Raw genomic sequence first — 22,822 nt, forward strand, 5'->3', positions numbered from 1 at the left:
AACATAATTCATTTCTTACAATCATATCAACAGTTTCGTATTTTAGGGGATTCCTTTAAATGAGGAACAGCCAGACAGTTAGACTAATCATTAAAGTAACACAACTGTGACGCAGGAAGTCGGGATGAGGGGGTACACTTAGCCTGGAAGGTCAAGGCCCCTATAATGTCACTCCTTAAACACAACTACTACCAAATCAATAAATTAACAATTTATTCAAAGACAATATTTATAAAACAGCTAAGAGACAATCAACACGTGGCAATCTTAAGACAATACCAAACTATCACAGATAGCCTGCTTCTCAAGCAAGGCAACAAATTACAATATTGAACTCTCACTTAAAGAGATGAACCACAGAGATTTCAGTACTCAAAGGAACAATAAATTACAATCAGAAAGTGATTTAAAGAAATGTGTCACAGATAATTTATTTAAAGGAGCAATAATTTGCAATATGAAAGTAATTTATGAAAAGCACACCAGTTCGTTAAGAACCCAAATAATACATGCAGTACAAGAAATTAAAATTTAATACAATTCATTCCCGAGCAAACAAAATACCTATATTTTTTTTTAATGTACTTGAAACACGTTAAATGTTTACCAAACGGGCAGTGACGCCAGGCTGCCCTGGGCAAAAGGTGACTTAACTTAAAATATCGGAAGCAGCAGACCAGCCGTCCAAAACAACACCTAAACGCCGGGGTCCAACCGGGAGTCACTTCCCATTGGACGGCACGTCACAGCTCCTCTGCGGAAAGTGACGCCGCTCCCACACACCACAAGTCGCAGAAACCTAGAACACAAACAAACCGCAGGAGACACGGCAGACACCAACCAAACATCAAGTAATATAAGTTAAGAGATAAATAAACAACAATAAATACTAATAAACAGTACTAATACTGTCTCAGTGCATTCGAATAAATGCACGCATGTAAAATTCTACTTAAAAATGATTGCCTTTTACAGAATACGAGGCTTTACTAATAACTGAGTGAGTGCTTTCAAATAAATGCACTTATATAAAGGAACTACGTACAAATGACTAGCTTCACAGAACACGAGTCTTTACTAATTAACTGAATAAGTGCTTTCAATAGGAGTGACCCATATTTTACAGCAATATACAAGGACGTCGATTTAATGGCAATCAAAATACACTGAAAATCTCATACAGACAATACATAAACTTCTGGATACTGTCCCAAAAAAACCATAATATAGCACACACACCTTCGAGCTAATCAGCTTGACAAAATTAATCCGACCAGCGGGTTTTTTAAAAGTAAATAGTAACTGCTGGTTTCCATGCGGTTACACACGCTGCCGGCTGCTCTTACTTCAACATCACGTACATTAGGGCAACCAAGCAACAAGTACACTGGCTGCAACGCAGATCGTTCAACGAAACGAAAGCACTAAAATCAGTTACACCTTTGATGGAAAGCGTTGTCCGAGGTGGTCTCCACGGATGGGTCTCTCCGAGAAAACAAGCACAAAAGCAATGCGACGAACAGTGTCCGTAGTTGAGATCACGGAGGTCCACCACAAACTCGCGACCGCCTTACGATGTAGACCCGCCGCGCCGCTGCTGGCCGAGTCTGCGTGTTTTCCTCCTTCGTCCAGGTAAGCACGTCCTTGCTCCTCGTAGGGAGTCCAACACTAACTGCCCCGAGCGCCAAAACCCCGTGAGATCACAAAAGAGGATAATATCCTAGTACAGCCGGGTAATCGATAGTGTCGCGCCAAGGAGCTGGTGTGCCAGAAAAGGCGGTAGATTTCATATGATGTTACTGTTGTACCAAATTTTCTGTGGTTGATACATATCCATTGCCGGCCGGCCGGAGTGACCGAGCGGTTCTAGGCGCTTCGGGCTGGAATCGCGCGACCGCTACGGTCGCAGGTTCGAATCCTGCCTCGGGCATGGATTGCGAGGTGCCGGGGCTAGCAGTGTATTCAACACTAAATTCTTCTAGAATCTACAGATGTAAATGATGCTCTAAGCCCCCCTACCTATTCTAACTCCGACTTTTGCTGTTGTACATGGATTAAAAAGAAACGCGAACTGACTGTAATCGACCCTGCAAGTGGAGTAGAAAAGAGTTTGGCACCTGCAATAATTTAATTTGATAAATAAGTTAAATGAAGGAATGTTTCATTGACGTAGTGAGAAATGATAGGGTTGCTCTACCGATTAACAGAATGAAAGTTCTGTCCAAAATAACAATATTATTTATTATGACTAAACTCAAAATAATAAACAGAACACATGAAACATTTACAATGCATCAAATCGGCTCAAATTGGATACTCAAATAAATGCTGTGAAGGTGAAGTTGTCCCTAAACTAGATTGTGACATTTATGACGGAGTGGTATGTGGAGCCAATTCCTTGCAACTCAAATCTTAAGAGAAACACACAGTCAACCCAACATTAATTGCTGCTACAGTAGTGAGAACTCAGACAATGAACACCCAAGACAGAACAAAGAAAAGACGAACAGACGCGCTCTGCTGAGCTCTGATTATCACCTAGCAAAATTGCCTGCTTAGCCAGTGCTGCGGACGTACATTACCAAGCTGTCTTCTTAACTGCAAGGACACGATCCGGCGTACCGGAGGCGATGGCTGGTTGCTTCGACGTCCCGTCGTGGTGGTGATAATGTCGCGAGTATAGCCCGAAACAAATTATCCTGCTCTGGTTGTTCCAGACTAAAGACTTCCTAGCAATACAAATGCGCCTCTGAGGAAGACGAAGATGGCTCACCACACAATCACTGACGCTACAGTGATTCATTTTAACAAACGAAGTCACACAGTAACTCCGATACAGTCAACTTTAGCCAAAACTGCTCAAGACAGACAACATAGGCCGCTTGTACGCAGAACGCTAAATTGCCAACTGTACTCGGAAAGTTACGTTGAAGTCGAAACTTCAGCAACTTCGTCAGACAGTTACAATTAAATAAAAGTATATTAGACAGCCAATGGAAGGCAGGCTGTCCAGAGCAGCGAGAGCTCAGTCTTGTAACCTACTCCGATCGAAAGGCGAGAACCAACCCTCACCAGAGCACCCATACAAACCGAACACAGAACATTCCAGCCCCCACGCCAGTGGCCGTGGTTAAACGTTCCAATCAGCAACTCGAAAACCGGCGCTAAACTCCACTCTATTGCTGAAGCACTACCATTCCACCAATGGAGACTCTTGGCGCCAATTTCTGCGCCGATTTTGCTACGTCACGGAGCTATGCCCTGAGCAAGCCAATCACAGTTACGATTTTGCAGAAAACGCGGTAATTTGCCCGCCAAAACTGCCTGGGGACACAAGTCATTCCCACGCCTCACTGGTAGCCCGCCAGAAAGTGTTTTCGCTAAGCTTCTGCAAAGTAACGGGATCTCTAGCCCAGCCACTCCTTCAGGCCCCTGCGGGCGGTTCTCCACTGCTATTATGACAATGTCGGCATCTGGAAAGCATTCACTCGGCTCCCTCACACCCGTCGACTTAACCATTACAAGATCAGCAGAGCCCGCCTGTCACCGGACCACCCTCCACCCTGGTGATGAGAGACGCTGCGTGGGAAGTCCGCGTGGGAAGGAATAGCAACTTTTCACCGCATGCAATTAGAGAGGAAATTCGAATTACTCAGAGAAAGATAGAAATAAGAGGGGGGGCTTCTGTGTGTGATGTCCTTAGGTTAGTTAGGTTTAAAGTTGTTCTAAGTTCTAGGGGACTGATGACCTCAGATGTTAAGTCCCATAGTGCTCAGAGCCATTTGAACATTGTTCATGATCACTTCATGCAACGTAACATCTAAATATAAAACACCACAACACATTTGAATTTGCAAATCCATGTCATACGCTGCAAATCTATTACCCACTCGCAATAAGTTTGCTCTGAACTTTTCTCTTGCAATGAAAGAATTGGTACCTACCTGCATCACATTCACTTATCGGTCATAATAGTTAGCGAATCTACAAACTGCTCATAGGAAAATTCACTCGGAGGTGCGTTAGGGAACAATTTCTGAATAAGGCGGAACACTGCATTTCCCAATGTTGAGAAAATGTAATGTAGTTTCATAGTACATGGTACGTTGTGAGTAATTACGTGGGCTAGAAACTGTTGCAACCAGTCGAACCAGTCCTCTTGTCTTTCATTAAACTGGCGAAATGACGGTATGGCACACTAGGTGCCTGGTGCACTGTATTTCTTTGATTCGCCTAGAGCTGCAGTGTGGCTATTTGCTCGATCTGAAAATGAAACAATTGTGTTAGCTGCACTGCATCTATGGCCTTCAGCTGAGGACCCTGAGCCGGGAGTGAGAGAGGTGGGTTGTTCATTGTGGACAGGCAAATGCAATAAACAGGTAAGCAATTAAAAGAAGCACACAAGCAAAGAAAATTTCTGCAACGCCCACCTGAAAACACTGATTAACGAAAACACTATAAGAGACACTGTTAAAGCAAGTAAACACACCCCTGCAAAGAAACAACAATGTAGAATTAAGGTGCCAGCGAAACACAAAAGGAAATACGTGGCCGCCAGGCTCTGAATTCTTCTTGTAACTCGTTACCAAATGTCGACTCCTGCTTAGGCGTCGAATATAGAGTGTCTAGGAAACCTGCTTTCTCTGATCGCTAGACAACAATTCAAACAAATCGTATTAATGTGTTTTATTACAAAAAGTAACTGATAGTGCCAACGGCCTTGTCGCAGTGATTACACCGGTTCCCATCAGATCACCGAAGTTAAGTGCTGTCGGGCTGGGCTAGCACTTGGATGGGTGACCATCCGGTCTGCCGAGCGCTGTTTTCAAGCGGAGTGCACTCAGCACTTGTGAGGCAAACTGAGGAGCTACTTGACTGAGAAGTTGCAGCTCCGGTCTCAGAAACTGACATACAGCCGGGAGAGAGGTGTGCTGACTACGTGCCCCTCCATATCTGCTTCCAGTGACGCCAGTGGGTTGAGGATGACACGGCGGCCTATCGGTACCTTTAGGCTTTCATGGCACGTTCAGGAGGAGTTTAGTTTGGGTTTAATTAATAGTACTTTGTGTTAAAGAGGTGTGTTGCAAGCAAAGGGTGACAGACAAAATAAGGAACCTCTCCTTTATAACAATTCCAAGATTGAGCTACATAGATTGTTTGAGAAAGGTAATGAGCTTTGACACTTGTGTCCAGGTCACTCATCTTGACGCTTCATCTCAGAACTCGGCCGTCATCAATCAGGCGCGGCGCTTATGTTCTCTTCGCATAGAGGCTGCTGCTGTCACCTTGTCGTCTTGGAGAGTACTCGGTCAGAGTGCAGCTGGCTGATACCTTCTTCACAGCCCTCTCCGCTGTCGTTCACGACTGGCGTGTCGGCACTTCACTTTATTCCGTAACAGTATTCACTGATCGTAGATGTGGCGTCGATAAATACGATGCCACAACGCTGGTGCACGCTCTCGTAAGTTGGCACTACGAGAGAAGACCAACTACGCCGACCACAGCGCCCTCTGGCCGACGCTGTAGAGCTCAGAGAGTGCCGTCTTGATTTCTGCGAGTTCATGAAGAGCAGACGGCCTGAAAATATCGCTTCTACTACTAAGTGGGCTAGCTTGCTATTGAGACTTTTTATTAGTTACGTTCAGTTACAGTTTGGACAGCAACGAGTATTTGTTAGCTTTGAGTTTCTACAGAAGAGTCATCCTAACTTCACAGGATTAGACACTGACTTCTGCTTCACACTTACGTACCAATCCTAACCAAAGTTATGTATACATTTGATATGTTCTGTTGTTTTTGACTCTAGTAAAAGTGTTAAAGTTCCATGCAGTACCGAAGTGCCTCACCTCTCCTGCTCCTACTCGCTTCCTTCACTCTCGGCCTGTGCCTGTATTACAGAAGCAGTTCACAGGAGCAGACACACGAGCCGCCTATCCAGGTGGATGCAAAAGTAGACTTGAAATGGAATATTTATTCAAACACTTCACTAATTATCCCATTTGGTAAGAAGGTATATGTTGATGGTGTTGAGACAGCAACCAGCCACAAAGGTATTTTCAGTAAGGTATTTTCAGTTCCTTTATTTAAAAGTACCATTACCATTTTCGACAATGGTTCAAATGGCTCTGAGCACTGTGGGACTTAACATCTGAAGTCATCAGTCCCCTAGACTTAGAACTACTTAAACCTAACTAACCTAAGGACATCTCACACATCCATGGCCGAGGCAGGATTCGAAACTGCGACCGTAGCAGCAGCGCGGTTCCGGACTGAAGCGCCTAGAACCCTCGGCCACAACGGCTGGCCCTGGTTTCGAATCATTACGATTCATCTTCAGACGGTTTTCATGCTTTCATTACATGTGGTGCGTTTTTTTACAGATTAATTGTAGTGAAATGCCGGTTTCTAATGTGTGTTTTAATAGTTTTCGTCCAACACATGTGAATACATTCCCACTGCACTCTTATCGTTGCGCACATAAATTTTTCTCACTGAACACTTTATATTTGTCACAGTGAGAAAAATTTACGAGTGCAACGATAGAGGATAATAACTGTAGAGGAAAACAGAAGTTGGAATACATGTAACAAATAATTGAGGACATAGGTAGCAAGTGCTATTCTGTGATGAAGAGGTTAGCAAAGAAGAGGAATTTGGCGCTGGCCGCATCAAACAACTCACAGGATTGATGACTGAAAAGAATTACGTTAAGTGGACGAGTTCTCCCATTTTGTTACCTCAGTCACTAATTCCACTCTTGTTCTGCTCACCATGGGTGGAGCCAGTTCGTATCTTATCGTTTCAGTCTTTGGTCGATAAATGTAAAGGCCGTGGGAGACGAACATGTCCATTATCATCACAGTGGACGTATCTGTACTGTCATTCACGGGCGAGAAGAGCAAATGGTAGTCATTCTGTCATGTCCTGTGATCTCACTGCATGGTCTTTCCACTGTATCGCCGGATGCATCATTGTCTAACACCTCAGACGTCACATTTCTATTAATACATTTATTGCATTTTAACGTGCAATTTACCGTTTGAACTCGCTTCTGTACTCAGTACACCATTTGATTCAATTCTATGGTCTAAATGTTCCCTCAAAAAAGGGTCCCTTCGCTACACTGTCACGTGGCAAACAAAGGTTTTGTTATCGCTAACACTTGTGTGGTGATCAGTGTTGTGGACTTGGGGCGTCCCAGTTTGATGGAAATCTCTCCGCCGCCGAGAAAGTCTAATACAGATGTCCTTGCAGGACGGATGCATGGGTTCTGGGGCAGCACACACACACACACACACACACACACACACACACACACACACACAATGAAAATAACACTGAGTACTGAATAACAAAACAAATTACTCAACTTTGGTAACGTCGGTTACAGCAATTGGAAAACGCAGGCTTAACCTCTCTGTCCTGCGTTGACTGCGGCTCCATGAACACAAAGTAAAGAATGTTCTATGAAATAAAGTAGGAAGAAAACTAATCATTTGTCTTAACGTGCTATTCAGGGAACAATCCCAGACAAACAGCACTCAGTTAAATCTCTATGTACGCGGCCTCTGTCCAAAACGATAATGCTATTCTCTGTTCTGTTTCTACTGGAGACTACCCACTGCCTATCTATCGGCCACTGTTTTGTCTCACACGATGACTTGAAGACATGACGAAAGTTCTGCAGGAACTCTTTAAAAAGACAAGGAATAACTTACAACTTGAAACTGACAACTTCTGGTCGTGTACGGTTACTTACGCGCGTGTACCTCTTCCTGGTAACGCTGCCGTTTCAAGGGTCGTGGCTCTCGCTGGCGCGCTGCGACATTCCGACTGCGTATGAACATCCATGGTAGTTGGTTTTGACCATCGCAAACTCTCCTTGTGTGGTACCTCAGTAGACCACAATCAGAGCGTGACACAAGGTGTCGAAACCACACAGAATGCCGCTAGCGTGGCACTCCTAAGATCGCAGTCAGACGGTGGCGACGGACAAAGAGAAACGGAGAGGCTAGAGGAATAGCACACGGTAGCGTTCGGGAGAGTCTGCACAGGGTTGACAAAAAGTGACGATTGTAAAAGCTATTTGGAATTTACTACAAAATTGTATCAAGTTAATAACAGACTAAGTACCATGTTAATTTCAATGTCTACTTGAATGTGTACTGTGTTTGACAAACGCAGTACTGCTACTACAGGCTCTGAGCATTAACAGTTGTTGCCTGGAATCTAGGGGATTAATAACAATCAGTAATTCAAAAAATTGACTATAATTTTATGCTCCATGCTTAACAAAATCATCTTCCCAGGAATATCATATAAAAATATGCGGTGACGTCATCATGACGGGAGTAACGCATTCAACCTGGTTAAATAGAGCATATTATTGGCATTCTCCAGAAAACACCACTTCAGGCGTAGGGGACAGATCTACGCTCGCTTCGTACTCTGCAATCCACATTTGTCTGTGGGTTCACAGATCCACTTTCGGACTATTTCTCTATCGTTCTAGTCTCTAATAGCATGTGGGAAAAATGAACATTAGTTTTTTCCATACGAGCTTTGATTTCTCTGGTTTTATGACGATAGTTGTTTATCCCTATCTAGGTGCGAATCAATGAGATATTTTCCCATTTGGAGGGGGAAGTCTGAAATTTCCTGACAAGCTCTCGTCACAACGAAAAATCCTTGGTTTAGCTATTTTCCAGCCCAAATCCGTATTCATAACTGTTACATCCTCTCTCCTGTTTCGCTAGAATACAAAACTAACTGCAATTCTTTGAACTTTTTGAGGATGCTCGGTCAGTCCTGTTTGGTAAGGACCCCACAACACACAGTAGATGGTTTTCATCCTCTAAGAATTTTGCCAATAAAATGCACTCCTTAGTTCGCCTTTCCCACAACATATTCTGAGTGATGGTTCGAATTTTAGTTGTAGGTAACTGTAACGCCTTGGTATTTACATTTCTATAGCTTAACATCTAATCGATATCTAACGTATTCTTTTTAGTACACATTTCTAGGATATTACACTTTTTTTTATCAATGCCAACTGACACTTTCAGTAACACACGGATATCTTGTGAAAATCATGTAATTCGCATTGATTTTCTGGCAGGTTTACTAGACGTTGAACGTCAGCATCAGTCTAATAATAATATTACTGGTTAGATAATCTAACTCTTTTGTATAGATTAAGGACAGCAGAGGACCTAAAACATCTCGTAGGGAAGCCCCAGATAAGACTTGTCTTTCACTCGGTGACCTTCCGTCAAATACTACGAGCTGTTGTGACTTCTCTGACTTCATAGATACGCAATTTAATAAGAAGGCCCTTCTGAGGAAAAATGTCTAAAGCGTGCTTGAAATCCGGAGATATAGATCAAGTTGAGATTCCCTATCGATAGCACTCACTACTTCGTGTGAATAAAAAACAGTTGTGTTTCACACGAATGTATTTCTAGAGTCCACTGAATCTTTGGCTAACGTCACACTCTCTTTGCGAAATAAACAGTTAAATGAGAATTGCATTAGCTGTAAACAGTATACAAAATCCGCATAAGTGCGAACAGGACTCGCCCACCGAAGGTCCCACATAAACTTAATTGTGTATGCACATAGTTCATCCACGGAGGGAATCGAAAATGTCGATGATTTTTTCCTGTTATCGATATCCATACAGGCTAGATATACGGCTACCCATTCCTGCGAAAAAGGGAAAGACAGCTAGATTATAAAGGATAAAAAAATATTTCTTGATGTGGTACAATTATAAATTAAAACTTTTCGGATCTTTTCTTTTATCTGCACTGTGAACCCTTGTCTCATGCCACATGTTGTGATTATTGGTCAATGAGTGAACTGGTCTGATGAGTGAATCTGCTTGTATAAAAATATGTGACGTAAATGGCCTTACCTTTTGATTGCAATGACGTAGTTGATTAATTTTTTTACTCCATCAAGGGACCGTAGATCTTAATATGCAACATAAACTTTTAGTTGATATGTCAACACGTTCTTGAGAAAAAGGTGTCTTAATAAGGCAGACAAAGGGTCGGCTAACAAATGGGAAAAATATTTCTCGTGCGATGCAATTACTTCCTAACAAATTTCGGATTTTTTTCTTCAGTTTTACTGTGAAACCTTTCTTCTTGCCAAATTTTATGACTTTAGGTCAACTATAAATACCCTATGGGTTCTGATGAGTGAGTCTGGCAGTATCAAAATAACTGATATATACGGTCGTAACTTTTGATTGTATCCTCTTAGAAGCTTACATTTATTACACCGCCAAGGGACTATACATGTTACTATGCGACAATTTCAGTGTGATACGTCCACCCGTTCCTTATAAAAAAAGTGTGTTAACAGACGGACGTACAGACAGACAGTTGGATAACAAATGACCAGATTCATCTTAAAATGGGCGAAGGAAAGTGCCCTGTAGGTTTTGATAAGTGAGTTTACGTGTATCAAATTATGTAATATAAATAGCCGTACCTTTTGATTGTACTGACTTAGAATTCTGTACTCCACCAATAGACCGGAAATCTTGACATGTGACACAAATTTCGACTCGATACATATACCCTTTCGTGAGGAAAAGAGTTTTTAACTGATGGACTGACAGACGGATGGTAAGACAAACCGATAACAAATTGATCCTATAAGGATTCCTTTTTTACTGACTGACGTACCGAACACTAAAGATGACAGTTTTACAAAACTAACTAAATGTTCAGCATTCGGTGACAGAATAAAACTATCATTTTGATTAAAAAACTTACCTTACACTACTGACTGGTTTGATGCGGTCCGGCGCGAAATCCTCTCTTGTGCCAACCTCTTCCCCTCACAGTAGCACTTATAACCTATGTCCTTAATTATTTGTTGAATGTGTTCCAATCTCTCTTTTGCTCTACAATTTCTACCGTCTACAGCTCTCTCTAGCACCATGGATGTTATTCCGGGATGTCTCACTAGATGTGGTATCACCCTGACCTTTTCATTCCACATACTCTTTTCCACGCCGATTTTGCGGAGGACCTCCTCGTCCCTTACGTTACCAATCCAGCTACTTTTCAACATTCTCCTATAGCATCATTCTCAAATGCCTTAATTCTCTTCCTTTCTGGTTTTCCCACAGTCCATCTACATCTACACCCACATCTATATGATTATTCTGTAATTCACATTTAAGTACTTGGCAGAGGGTTCATCGAACCACAATCATACTACCTGTCTACCATTCCACTCCCGAACAGCGCGCGGGAGGAACGAACACCTAAACCTTTCTGTTCGATCTCTGATTTCTCTTAATTTATTTTGATGATCATTTTACCTACGTAGGTTGGCCTCAACAAAATATTTTCGCATTCCGAAAAGAAAGTTGGTGACTGAAATTTCGTAAATAGATCTCGCTGCGACGAAGAACGTCTTTGCTTTAATGACTTCCATCCCAACTCGCGTATCATATCTGCCACACTCCCCTCTTACGTGATAATACAGAACGAGCTGCCTTTTTTGCACCCTTTCGATGTCCTCCGTCAATCCCACCTGGTAAGGATCCCACACCGCGCAGCAGTATTCTAACAAAGGACGAACGAGTGTAGTGTAAGCTGTCTCTTTAGTGGACTTGTTGCATCTTCTAAGTGTCCTGCCAATGAAACGCAACCTTTGGCTCGCCTTCCCCACAGTATTATCTATGTGGTCTTTCCAACTGAAGTTGTTCGTAATTTTAACACCCAGGTACTTAGTTGAATTGGCAGCCTTGAGAATTGTACTGTTTATCGAGTAATCGAATTCCAACGTATTTCTTTTGGAACTCATATGAATCACCTCACTACCATACAGTACTGTGCTCCAAACGTATTAGTCGTACTGGCTCGATATTAATGACTGACAGTTATTTACCACGCACGAACATCCTCACCTGTTGGCTGTTCGTTCTTTGAAACAATGCCTCTCTCCTCGATGTTCGTTACTGCTGAACACGATCTCTCCACACGCTGTCTTTTGTGCAGCAAGCGACGCCCAGGGGATACAGGCACGGTAGCGCTTAATGCCCCGAGATTCCTCTCTGCCGACACACCCTCCGACAACATGTTTACATGAGAGCCTATAGTCTTTAGGCCGCCCCTTCTCATGGGGAACAAACAAGGACCGTTGCGTGCGAGTACGTGGCGAGTGCAAGGGGGGGGTGGTTTCAGGTCAGGGGTAGCAGGGATGGGGCGCGTGGTGGAGGGGGGGGGGAAGGGGAGCGATAAAAGGGGGCGGCGGGTAGCGAAGCCCGATCGCGGTGGGCAGAGCCGGCCGGGCCCATCCAGCGGTGCGGCGCTGTGTCGCCTGTAATCCGCCAATAACCGTTCCGGAGGCAGTCGTTAGGCGGATAAGTGGCGTCCGCCGGGCGCCCCCCGGCTCCGCCGACGCGTAATGCCACTTTACAGCTCTCGTTTGTATTCAAAGGCGACGCGACGCAGGGCGGCGAGGAACCGCCGCCCGGCCGTGCGCCGCAGGTTTCGCGTTGCCGTCGCTATGGAGGGCCCTCGACGTCTGGGTAGACGACACCTACCCCCGCCACCGCCGCCGCCTCTTCCTCTACCTCTCGTCTCACAGCCGCGCCGGAGCTCTCCAGCCAGGGCTGTTACTGCCGCTGTGGTTTCAGCAACTTTTACGTCGCATGCCAGGCACGAGTGGAAAGCGCTCCCCCGAGCTGCGAAGCCAGTGGAAGACAAATTCCTCGTCGTAGGCTAGAAGCCCGAGGGTAAAAGGTCACGGGTGTAGGCAGAGGGGCGTATCTAACGCTCGGGTATATCAGCTCGTAACGGCTGTACCCTACAAAAAAGGAAAAATATTCAGTTAAAGTGATGTACTCGTCGACCTGCTGATACACTCCCATAGACATCGATTTTACGTGAGTAATTTTTTTTTTTTTTACACTTTTGAACATTTTTCAGATTTTTGCCCTAGCCATCCCGTTAACAGACGGCAAATCATCGAATAAAACTGAAGTGATATCAGGTGTTCCCCAGGGAAGCGTCCTCGGACTTCTGCTGTTCCTGATCTATATAAATGACCTGGGTGACAATCTGAGCAGTTCTCTTAGGTTGTTCGTAGATGATGCTGTAATTTACCGTCTAGTAAGGTCATCCGAAGACTAGTATCAGTTGCAATGCGATTTAGAAAGGATTGTTGTATGGTGTGGCAGGTGGCAGTTGACGCTAAATAACGAAAAGTGTGAGGTGATCCACACGAGTTCCAAAAGAAATCCGTTGGAATTCGATTACTCGATAAATAGTACAATTCTCAAGGCTGTCAGTTCAACTAAGTACCTGGGTGTTAAAATCACGAACAACTTCAGTTGGAATGACCACATAGATAATATTGTGGGGAAGGCGAGCCAAAGGTTGCGTTTCATTGGCAGGACACTTAGAAGATGCAACGAGTCCACTAAAGAGACAACTTACACCACACTCGTTCGTCCTCTGTTAGAATATTGCTGCGCGGTGTGGGATCCTTACCAGGTGGGACTGACGGAGGACATCGAAAGGGTGCAAAAAAGGGCAGCTCGTTTTGTATTACCACGTAATAGGGGAGAGAGTGTGGCAGATATGAAACGCGAGTTGGGATGGAAGTCATTAAAGCAAAGACGTTTTTCGTCGAGGCGAGATCTATTTACGAAATTTCAGTCACCAAGTTTCTCTTCCGAATGCGAAAATATTTTCTTGAGGCCAACCTACATAGGTAGGAATGATAATCAAAATAAAATAAGAGAAATCAGAGATCGAACAGAAAGGTTTAGGTGTTCATTTTTCCCGCGCGCTGATCGAGAGTGGGATGGTAGAGAGGTAGTATGATTGTGGTTCGATGAACCCTCTGCCAAGCACTTAAATGTGAATTACAGAGTAATCATGTAGATGTAGATGTAGAGGTAGAAGTTTAACGTATTTTCTCACTCCATTTTTAAATAACATTGTAACGACCTAAGATGAATGGGGTCGGTGTGGTGTAGGGATGGCGGATTGGCAGGTTGTGGAGGTCATGGTGCAGGCTAGAGCTGCCCAGGAAAACTCCACTGCAGGATATGAAATATTTATTTGGCCTTGAGATACAATGTTGAAATGCTGCGAAGCCCCCAGAAATTCCCTCTGCAGACGCGTAGTCCGCCGGCAGTGCCACTGATGCGGAAGGTCACAGTGGCAGAATGGCTGTTTGACGTCTACGTTCTATCCCAGGGCTCGGACGAATGCAGCCTTTCAGATCCACCGCCACGTCGTGAAATATCTCTACCATGACCATCTCACACACGATCTTGATTTCTGGTGTTATCTCCAACCACTTTCTCGCCACCCACAATACGATCAACTAAGTTTAAATTACTTATGGAGTGTCTGCGCAACACCTGTCGAGTAACTGGAACGTCTTCCGCGACAAAGACTGATACAACTCGCTGTACACTTTCCAGAAATAGTGTCCGGTCATATGAAACTTCCTGGCAGATTAAAACTGTGTGCCGGACCGAGACTCGAACTCGGGACCTTTGCCTTTCGCGGGCAAGTGCTCTACCATCTGAGCTACCCAAGCGCAATTGGTAGAGCACTTACCCGCGAAAGGCAAAGGTCTCGAGTTCGAGACTCGGTCCGGCACACCGTTTTAATTTGCCAGGAAGTTTCGCTGTATACTTTAACGAACGAACGTGTTACAACACCGACTGAAATGAGAAGATAGGTCGGGCGACATGGCGTCACTTACGATAGTGCCTTACTTCAGCCGTGTTTTTTACTATTCTGTTTTTCATTTTTCTCCTCGGTGTTCATCATGCGCTATAAGCTCTTTTAGCTCTCCCCCTCCAACCTAGCACGCTGTACCGCTGGTCTTCCCCTTTGGTTCTTTGTGTTTTTTACTATTCTGTTTTTCATTTTTCTCCTCGGTGTTTATCATGCGCTATAAGCTTTTTTAGCTCTCCCCCTCCAACCTAGCACGCTGTACCGCTGGTCTTCCCCTTTGGTTCTTAGTATTATATGTATTTTTCTTTCGTTTGACCATTCTTCCTCTTCTCTCCCTTTTCCGAAGGTGTGACGGGAACACCGTAGACAGGCTTCGTGTTTTCACCCTTGCCCACTCTTCCTCCAGGCATCCTCCTATATACCCAGATTCAAAAAAAAATTTTTTTAAGTTGTTGAGGCGACCGCTCACCAGAAGCGGTATATTCGAGTTCGAGTGCCGGTTCGGCACAAATTTTCAACTTTCGCCATTGCTTTACCGCAATGCCCTTGTGCGGCTGGAAGACATGAACTCCCACCATACCTTTCCTGTCTTTGCCCGTTCTCTGTTCCATATAAATGACTGGAGAAGTGGTTGCGAACTTTCAAAATTTGGAGTGGTAGCAGCGTTGCTAAATCTGGATAGACAAAATGCTCACTCTGTTGTTCAACACAGCAATAGCTCGGGAGCACGTTTTCAACGTTCTCCGACTGATCGGCCTCAGAAACTAGAACGTCTCCATTTTCTACGTTGCTATCTCTCATGTTGCGCCGACTGCCATTCGCGTGGCAGCTACTCGCAGCCATAACCGGTAACTAAACCCCGAAAAAAGCTAGGAAATTCCTGAAGATAAGACTTTTGTCCCCAAAATGCAAATCAAATCAAGGCAGTTAAAGTCACGCGCAACCTACACTCAAATCTAGTCACACATAACCTAACCCTTCTGATCACAGAAAGGCTACCCATTCAAATATATTAGGAATTCCTGTTTGACTTCGACCTTCGAAGCGTTAATAAACCGTAAATACCACCTTTATGATTCCTGAAATATATTTAGTACCACAAAATGAACTTTTCAAAAATGGAACGTTGGGAACATGCGGGTACATATTTCTAACACATAACATTGTGAAAAATGATTTTTTATTTTCATTTCTCACTTATCTTTCTTACTATATGTCTTGAAAGGCTTATTTGTTCTTCGTAGAATATGTGATTATATAACAAATATGGAAAATTAGGCTTACACTACGTTACTGAGATCTGCCACACCTTTAGCGTATATGAAGCTTCACAAAACCATTTGCATGCAAAGTAATTTAGCATTTTTGACATTCTTTTGTTGTATTCTTCTTGCAATGCCCACATCTTAGCTATTTGCCTAATTGTACAATCAGATGATTTTTCCCATCAAAACCTACACTACTTAGCACCCATTTCTGTAATGCCTTCGGATTTCGCACTGAAGTGGTAGGATATTGTTGTCAACTGTACTTCTTAAAGTAGAAGTTTACCACATACCTTGTGAAGCCAAGTAAATCCAGTGGACTGTACGTGTACTGTAGTGTTTATACAGCAACCATGCATTGTTTATTGATGAGTGTAGCGGAAAGAGCATGAAGCTGGTAGTACCACTCTCTGTATGTGAAATTAATCCTATGTTTTGCCATGGTAACAATTTACATCTGCATCTTCATCATTTCTCTGCAATTCGCAGTTAAGTACATAGCAGAGGGTTGATCGAACCACCTTCAAACTACTTCACAACCGTTCCACTTCCGAAAAGAGTATGGGAAAAACAACCACTTACATCTTTACGGGCGGGCTCTGATATCTCTCATTTTATTATGATCATCATTTTTTTCCATCTAGGTTAGCGACAGTAAAAATTTTTGCACTCGGAGGAGATAATTGGTGATTGTAATTTCATGAGAAGATCATGCCGCAACGAAAAACGCCTTAGCTTTAATGATTGCCACACAAATTCGAATGTTATGTGCGTGGAACTGTCTCCGTATCTCGAAATAACACGTAACAATTTGCCTTCTTTGAACTTGTCCTCCGTCAATCGTATCTGAAGCTGATTCCCCACTGTGCAGCAGTACTCCAGAAGAGGGCGGACGAACGTAGTATAGACAGCCTCTTCAGCAGAGCTGTTCTGAGAGTTCTCCCAATTAATCGCAGTCTCTTGTTCGCTTTACTTTCAACAGTATCTGTGCGATCGTTCCAATTTATGTTGTTCATAATTATGCGTAGATCTGTAGCTAAGCTGGCTAGTGTAGTGGGACGAAATTAAGCGTCACCCATCCACCAATGTCAGCCCAGTTTGCAGGTGACTGTAAGTTTAATTTAGTTTTGTTTATGTATTTTTCTTAATATTTGTAATAGCTGTGAATTATCTAAAAGTTTTGTATTTTTTTATGTGTTTCATGTACGGAGAGGGCGGCGCAACGAACGGAGACAGCATCTTCGTTGCCGCGACCAGAGAGGAAGTTGCTGGCCGCTATACGTCGCGGGTCGACAGCCAAGGAGCAACAGAAGATCCTGGAACCGAGTTGTTGCGTCGTACTTCTAAAAATTAAAAATGAATTTTTATACTCTTTTTGTACAACAATGACGTCATATAGAGCTTAATCTTATTAAAAAGTCCGTCATTGTTTGTCAACGGTCAAGTTCACATCTGTATGTGTAGGAAGCTAATAAAGTAGTGTATGCTACTAAAGTTGAAACACGTGTTCTGAGGATTTATTTATGAAGAATTATGTGAACGGATTAATAATATATTTGACAAAATTATTAATTCTGACAGCGTTCATCGAAACTTTGAATCTCAAAAGTTTATTTAATGTGTGATTCTGATATCGATTAGATCAAGATAACGTGTGTCAATATAATTTCTGAGGAGAAACAAACGAAATTTAAATCAAAAAAGTTACGAAAACCAATTGGCCCAAGTGATGTAATTCTTTGCATACGACTCAACTGATGTTTTACAGTTTCATTCAAGAACCATTCTATGACAATTTAAAAAGCATATAAATCATTTTGAAATGGGTTGTAACTGACGTAGGTGACGAAGTCTGCACATGGTCATATATCAAACGAAAATCGGTTATAAAAAACTTACGTCGTTACACTACACTAGGTCGCATTAAAAATCATAGAGTAGGCGATATATGATTCCGTTCAATTCTATATATATACTTCAGAAATCCGAGTGCAAAATTAGCACGAAGACAAGAGCGTTACCAGTTTTGTACATAACAGATGACAGACTACATACGTACAAAACGTCCAACGGTCTTGTCCTTGTGTTACTTTTGCAGTTGGATTTCAGAAGATAGAAATTATTCTGAAACGTGTCATGCATACTTCGTGATCACTGTCGATCTACGTATATTTACTAGAATGCTCGCTAGCCTCCTACTAGACTTTATGTCACACTTATTTTTCTTAGTTGTAATTACCAACTGTTTAGTTGAGTTCATAGGTTTTAGATTTATCTTGTAACCGAAACTCGTAGCATTCCTTTTAGTACTCGTGAGGATGAATTTACATTTTTCACTATTTAGAATCAATTTTCACAGTACTGTTGTCATAGCAGTGAATCAGTCAGGGTACATTTGTTATCATTTACTTGATCATATGGCTCTCTTGAAGCTTTTTTCAATTTGTGAGGGTCTTGCAGAGAAGCATTCTCTATCCTGTTGGAACGAATTGTTCCACTTCCACAGTGCAGTCATTTTCTCTCAGTCCATCCAATAGTCGAAACGAAGTAACAACGTTATCAAGAAAGAATGAGCATTCTCAACTATAAGTTTTTATAGTAGGCCTAACACAACTGTCTCACCTACACGAAGCTCGGTTCTAGTGTTTCCTGGTGCAGCACCTCCGTAGTGTTCGTCTTAATGTAGGTACCTCAGTCTTATACTTTATAGACAAACCTTATCCATTTATCTACCATATCTTGCTTTGTACCAAATCTACCACAATATGGAATCATGTCTTCATAAACGCATAGTAGCTTTTCATTACTGAAAACTCTTAGCCATCTGTCAATCAAGATCTTTCGAAAGGGTCTCGCTTTTGAAAATGTCATCGTTCGATAAACTACTGTCAAAACACTCACTTAAGTATTTCACATTTTTTCAAATCTGCCAACTGACGCCGCTTTTAACACAAATGTGTTATGGCAACCATCGCCCAATTCCCAGTACATTCTGTATCTTGGTGGAAGGTTGCAACATGTCAGAAGTAATGTGACCAACATCACTTCATTCAGCACTTGGCACATTAGATGTTACACCCCCTTGCTGAAGAGGATAAGTATTTGCATTATTAGTTAGCAGGTCGATAATAATGTCATAGGACAGCTGCACTGATAATATTTCTACGGCAAAAAGTTCTGGAAGCATTTGTGTTTTCATTTGTACTTCATATATATCATTCTCAGTTCACTTCCTATCGGCTTTCTTTTTATACCGGTAACAGGAATAGTGCATGGTGTAGAAAGTCAGGAGTGAAAACAGTATTGAGACTGGAGGTACCACAGGCTGAACATGATTGGTTATTACACTCCTTAGGAGCTACCTGTAATACAAAGCATCAGATTTGTAGACCACATAAATCATGAAACTTCCTGGGAGATTAAAGTTTCTTTCAGGAATGCTAGTTCTGCAAGGTTCGCAGGAGAGCTTCTGTAAAGTTTGGAAGGTAGAAGACGATGTACTGGCAGAAGTATGACTGTGATGACGTGGCATGTGTCGTGCTTGGGTAGCTCAGTTGGTGGAGCACTTGCCTGTGGAAGGCAAAGGTCCGGAGATCGAGTCTCGGTCCGGCACACAGTTTTTATCTAGCACGAAGTTTCATATCAGCGCACACTCCGCTGCAGAGTGAAGATGTCATTCTGGACACACAAATCATATTTTTATAGTTACAGGTAAGTATGCAGAATGTTTTAAGAAAAGTATTTCTTAACCAGACTCTTCAATTCGTAGTACAGTATAATATTTACCTCATGGGTAGAAATTACTCCCATTACAATATTTTGTAGCTTCTTCTCATCATCGCATGACTCCGTTCCTCATCAGGGAAGTAATGACATTCTGGGCTTGGTACATTATTGGTCAAAGTTTTAAAGGAGGTCATCAACATATGACGACGATTATAAGGATATTTTAAAGGAGGCTTGGTAGCAATAAACTTTAACTGCACAAATATGTCACATTTCTTGGAATGGGTGACAATGGAGATATAAATGTAAAACAGACATATTTGACTATTTTAATTCTATTACATGCCATGGTATCATAATTTGTGTAACTCCACAAACGCCGGCCGAAGTGGCCGTGCGGTTAAAGGCGCTGCAGTCTGGAACCGCCAGACCGCTACGGTCGCAGGTTCGAATCCTGCCTCGGGCATGGATGTTTGTGATGCCCTTAGGTTAGTTAGGTTTAACTAGTTCTAAGTTCTAGGGGACTAATGACCTCAGCAGTTAAGTCCCATAGTGCTCAGAGCCATTTGAACCACTTTGAACTCCACAAACCTAGAGAAAATTTTTAGAGTAAAAAAGCGTTTATGTGGTTTGTTTGTGGTGTAAATTCAGAAATGAGTATTACACTTATTCGTTGTGACATGTTCCGAACCTTCTCATTCTTCCGTCTATGGAATGAAAAATAAATCCAATGTATTCTAAAGAAAACCATTTTATCTCTTCAGCACGTATAATGCAAACTTATGACCACAATCATATATAACAATTGTGATCATAATAAATTTGTGAACCTAAAAGTATTTGTAGAATCTGCAGAACTCCTCAATTTTTATCTGCTGTGCTAAGTGAAAAACCCCTCTGTAGTTATCATAAAAACTGATTTCAATCATAAGCTCCCACCTGATAAGTTTTAAGCTGCTTCTTTCTCTGACCAGTCCACCTATTCCTCACAAGAGAAAACGCTCTTTGGAAGCATTGCGAAATAATGTTGTGTTCTGTGGGTCGGTTGAGAAATAACGTAAACAGGATGTTTAAACATGAACGTCTATTTAATACTCATTCACGGGTCCTTGTTACTTGCTTGTGTTATTTGTACCACAACTGTTGATTGGTATGAGGCGAACGCATCCGATGGATTCCAGTGCTGACCCAGAAACGAGAAAACATTTCCCCTCACACAGCTCCTGCCGCGCGGGATTAGCAGAGCGGTCTTCGGCGCTGCGGCTGGTCCCGGCGGAGGTTTGAGTCCTCCCTCGGCATGGGTGTGCGTGTGTTTGTCCTTAGGATAATTTACGTTAAATAGTGTGTAAGTTTAGGGACTGATGACCTTAGCAGTTAAGTCCCATCAGATTTCACACACACACACACACACACACACACACACACACACACACATATATATATATACACACACAGCCCCTCAAAACATGTCGGCTGCGTCATTCTTTCTCCGCTCCTCGCTTTCTTTCGAGTGTAACCATCTTCTTGTCGTAGAAGCACGAACAGAAATTAGAGTATATATCGACAACAGGAATATGCATTTTACCTCATTCAACAGAAAAAAATAAATCATGTATTAAGACAAGTTACACCTGGTGAGGGGCCCACAGAGTCCTTAATGCATCGCGCATTTAATGAAACACGCAAATTTCTGACTGAAGGCCTTTTTTAATGCATACTTCCAGTATCCACTACTATACGAAAACGTTTCGTGATTCGTCGGCCAAGAAGCATGAACAGTTGATAATACTTCGCAGGATTTACATTTACAACAGTAATCACTGACGAAATATACAGGAGAAAATGACTGTCAGTAAGGGAGCAGAGATCCCGGGAAATACGGGAGAGTTGGTCAACCTACACTCAACAGGCTCACGACACGCCTCCTCTGCTACATTCGCCCTTTCGTCCACATCCCCCCCCCCTCCCCCTTCCCAACATCCATGTGCCCTGACAATGTTACAAGCAGAACGAAAACGTTGTTGACGTGTAACTTATTCTCTATTCAACATCGTTGAAATATTTGGTGAAAAACAGGTACGGCCCATAAGATATTCCGGTTATCACAATGCCCGCCGTATGATCGAAAGGGTTACCAACCCTTCAGTTAGCACAATTGGCCATCAGGAAATAGGCAGTGTTTGATAGACGTAAGACTGCCTTTACCTCTTCGATTCCTTAGTCTACCATCAGCGGATGCGTCTAAAGGACTAAGCAGATTTTCCAGGATGTGGGGCACTCTTTCCGTCGTCAGTACTCCCTCTCCCCCCCCCATCCCCCCCTTTGCTCCTTTTAGTATCCCTGCCAGCCCCAGTAAAGCTGTGCGCCCTCTGGCGGTGACCACCGCATCACGGTCCACTTGTGACTCTTGAAGGGTGGACGCTCGGGGTTTTTTCCCTGCTTCTCTTTTTGTGCCGTCACCTTGAAGCGACTCTCGTAAAGCTCGTAAAGCGGCGGGCAGCCTGTCCGCCAACTTCTCCGCATTTCGGCTGCAAGCTTTTCCGTCCCTCGTGACGGATTAACTTTCACAAGTGCGCACGCAGGACTTGCCAAGTTTTTGTCCCCCGTTGTGGTGCCTTCACGTTACAGGCCGACCGAATATGATCTTTAACCTACCAACGCAACTCATTCGTATGCTATGATTATTGAGATTCAGGTTTAATAAGTTTGAAGATATTTATTTCAAGAGTCTCAGTTGCAAATTGTAACAAGTGACTGCTAGTTTCAATCAGTTAATGATCTCCATATTTGTAAATAATAGCAAAAGGTTAAGAAGTGTCTGTTTGAATATACAATATAAACAAAAAATTTTAAATTACAACTGATAAATCATCAGTTGTGAAAACCCAATTTGTTTTATGCGGGTACCCAATCGTAAGTTGTATTTGCCACACTTAAGACAGAGCAGGACACAGTGGTAGCAAACATTTACTACTCTCACTCTCTGACGAACAGCTCAACGTGTCAGGAAGAAAGGAAGATTAGGTTTAAGGCCCATCGACGTCGAGGTCATTAGAGACGGAGCACAAGATCGAGTTGTGTCAAGGATGGGGAAGGAAATCGGTA

At 42.9% G+C, this 22,822-nt stretch overlaps 1 pseudogene; it reads left to right on the forward strand.

Annotated features, from left to right (window-relative positions):
* The first annotated feature begins 4,710 nt into the window (after nt 1–4,710).
* Nucleotides 4,711–4,828, forward strand: LOC124617338 (annotated as a pseudogene).
* The last annotated feature ends 17,994 nt before the right edge of the window (nt 4,829–22,822 follow it).

The sequence above is a fragment of the Schistocerca americana genome, chromosome 5 (genome assembly GCF_021461395.2).
Source record: "Schistocerca americana isolate TAMUIC-IGC-003095 chromosome 5, iqSchAmer2.1, whole genome shotgun sequence".
In the NCBI taxonomy this organism is placed as follows: Eukaryota; Metazoa; Arthropoda; class Insecta; order Orthoptera; family Acrididae; genus Schistocerca; species Schistocerca americana.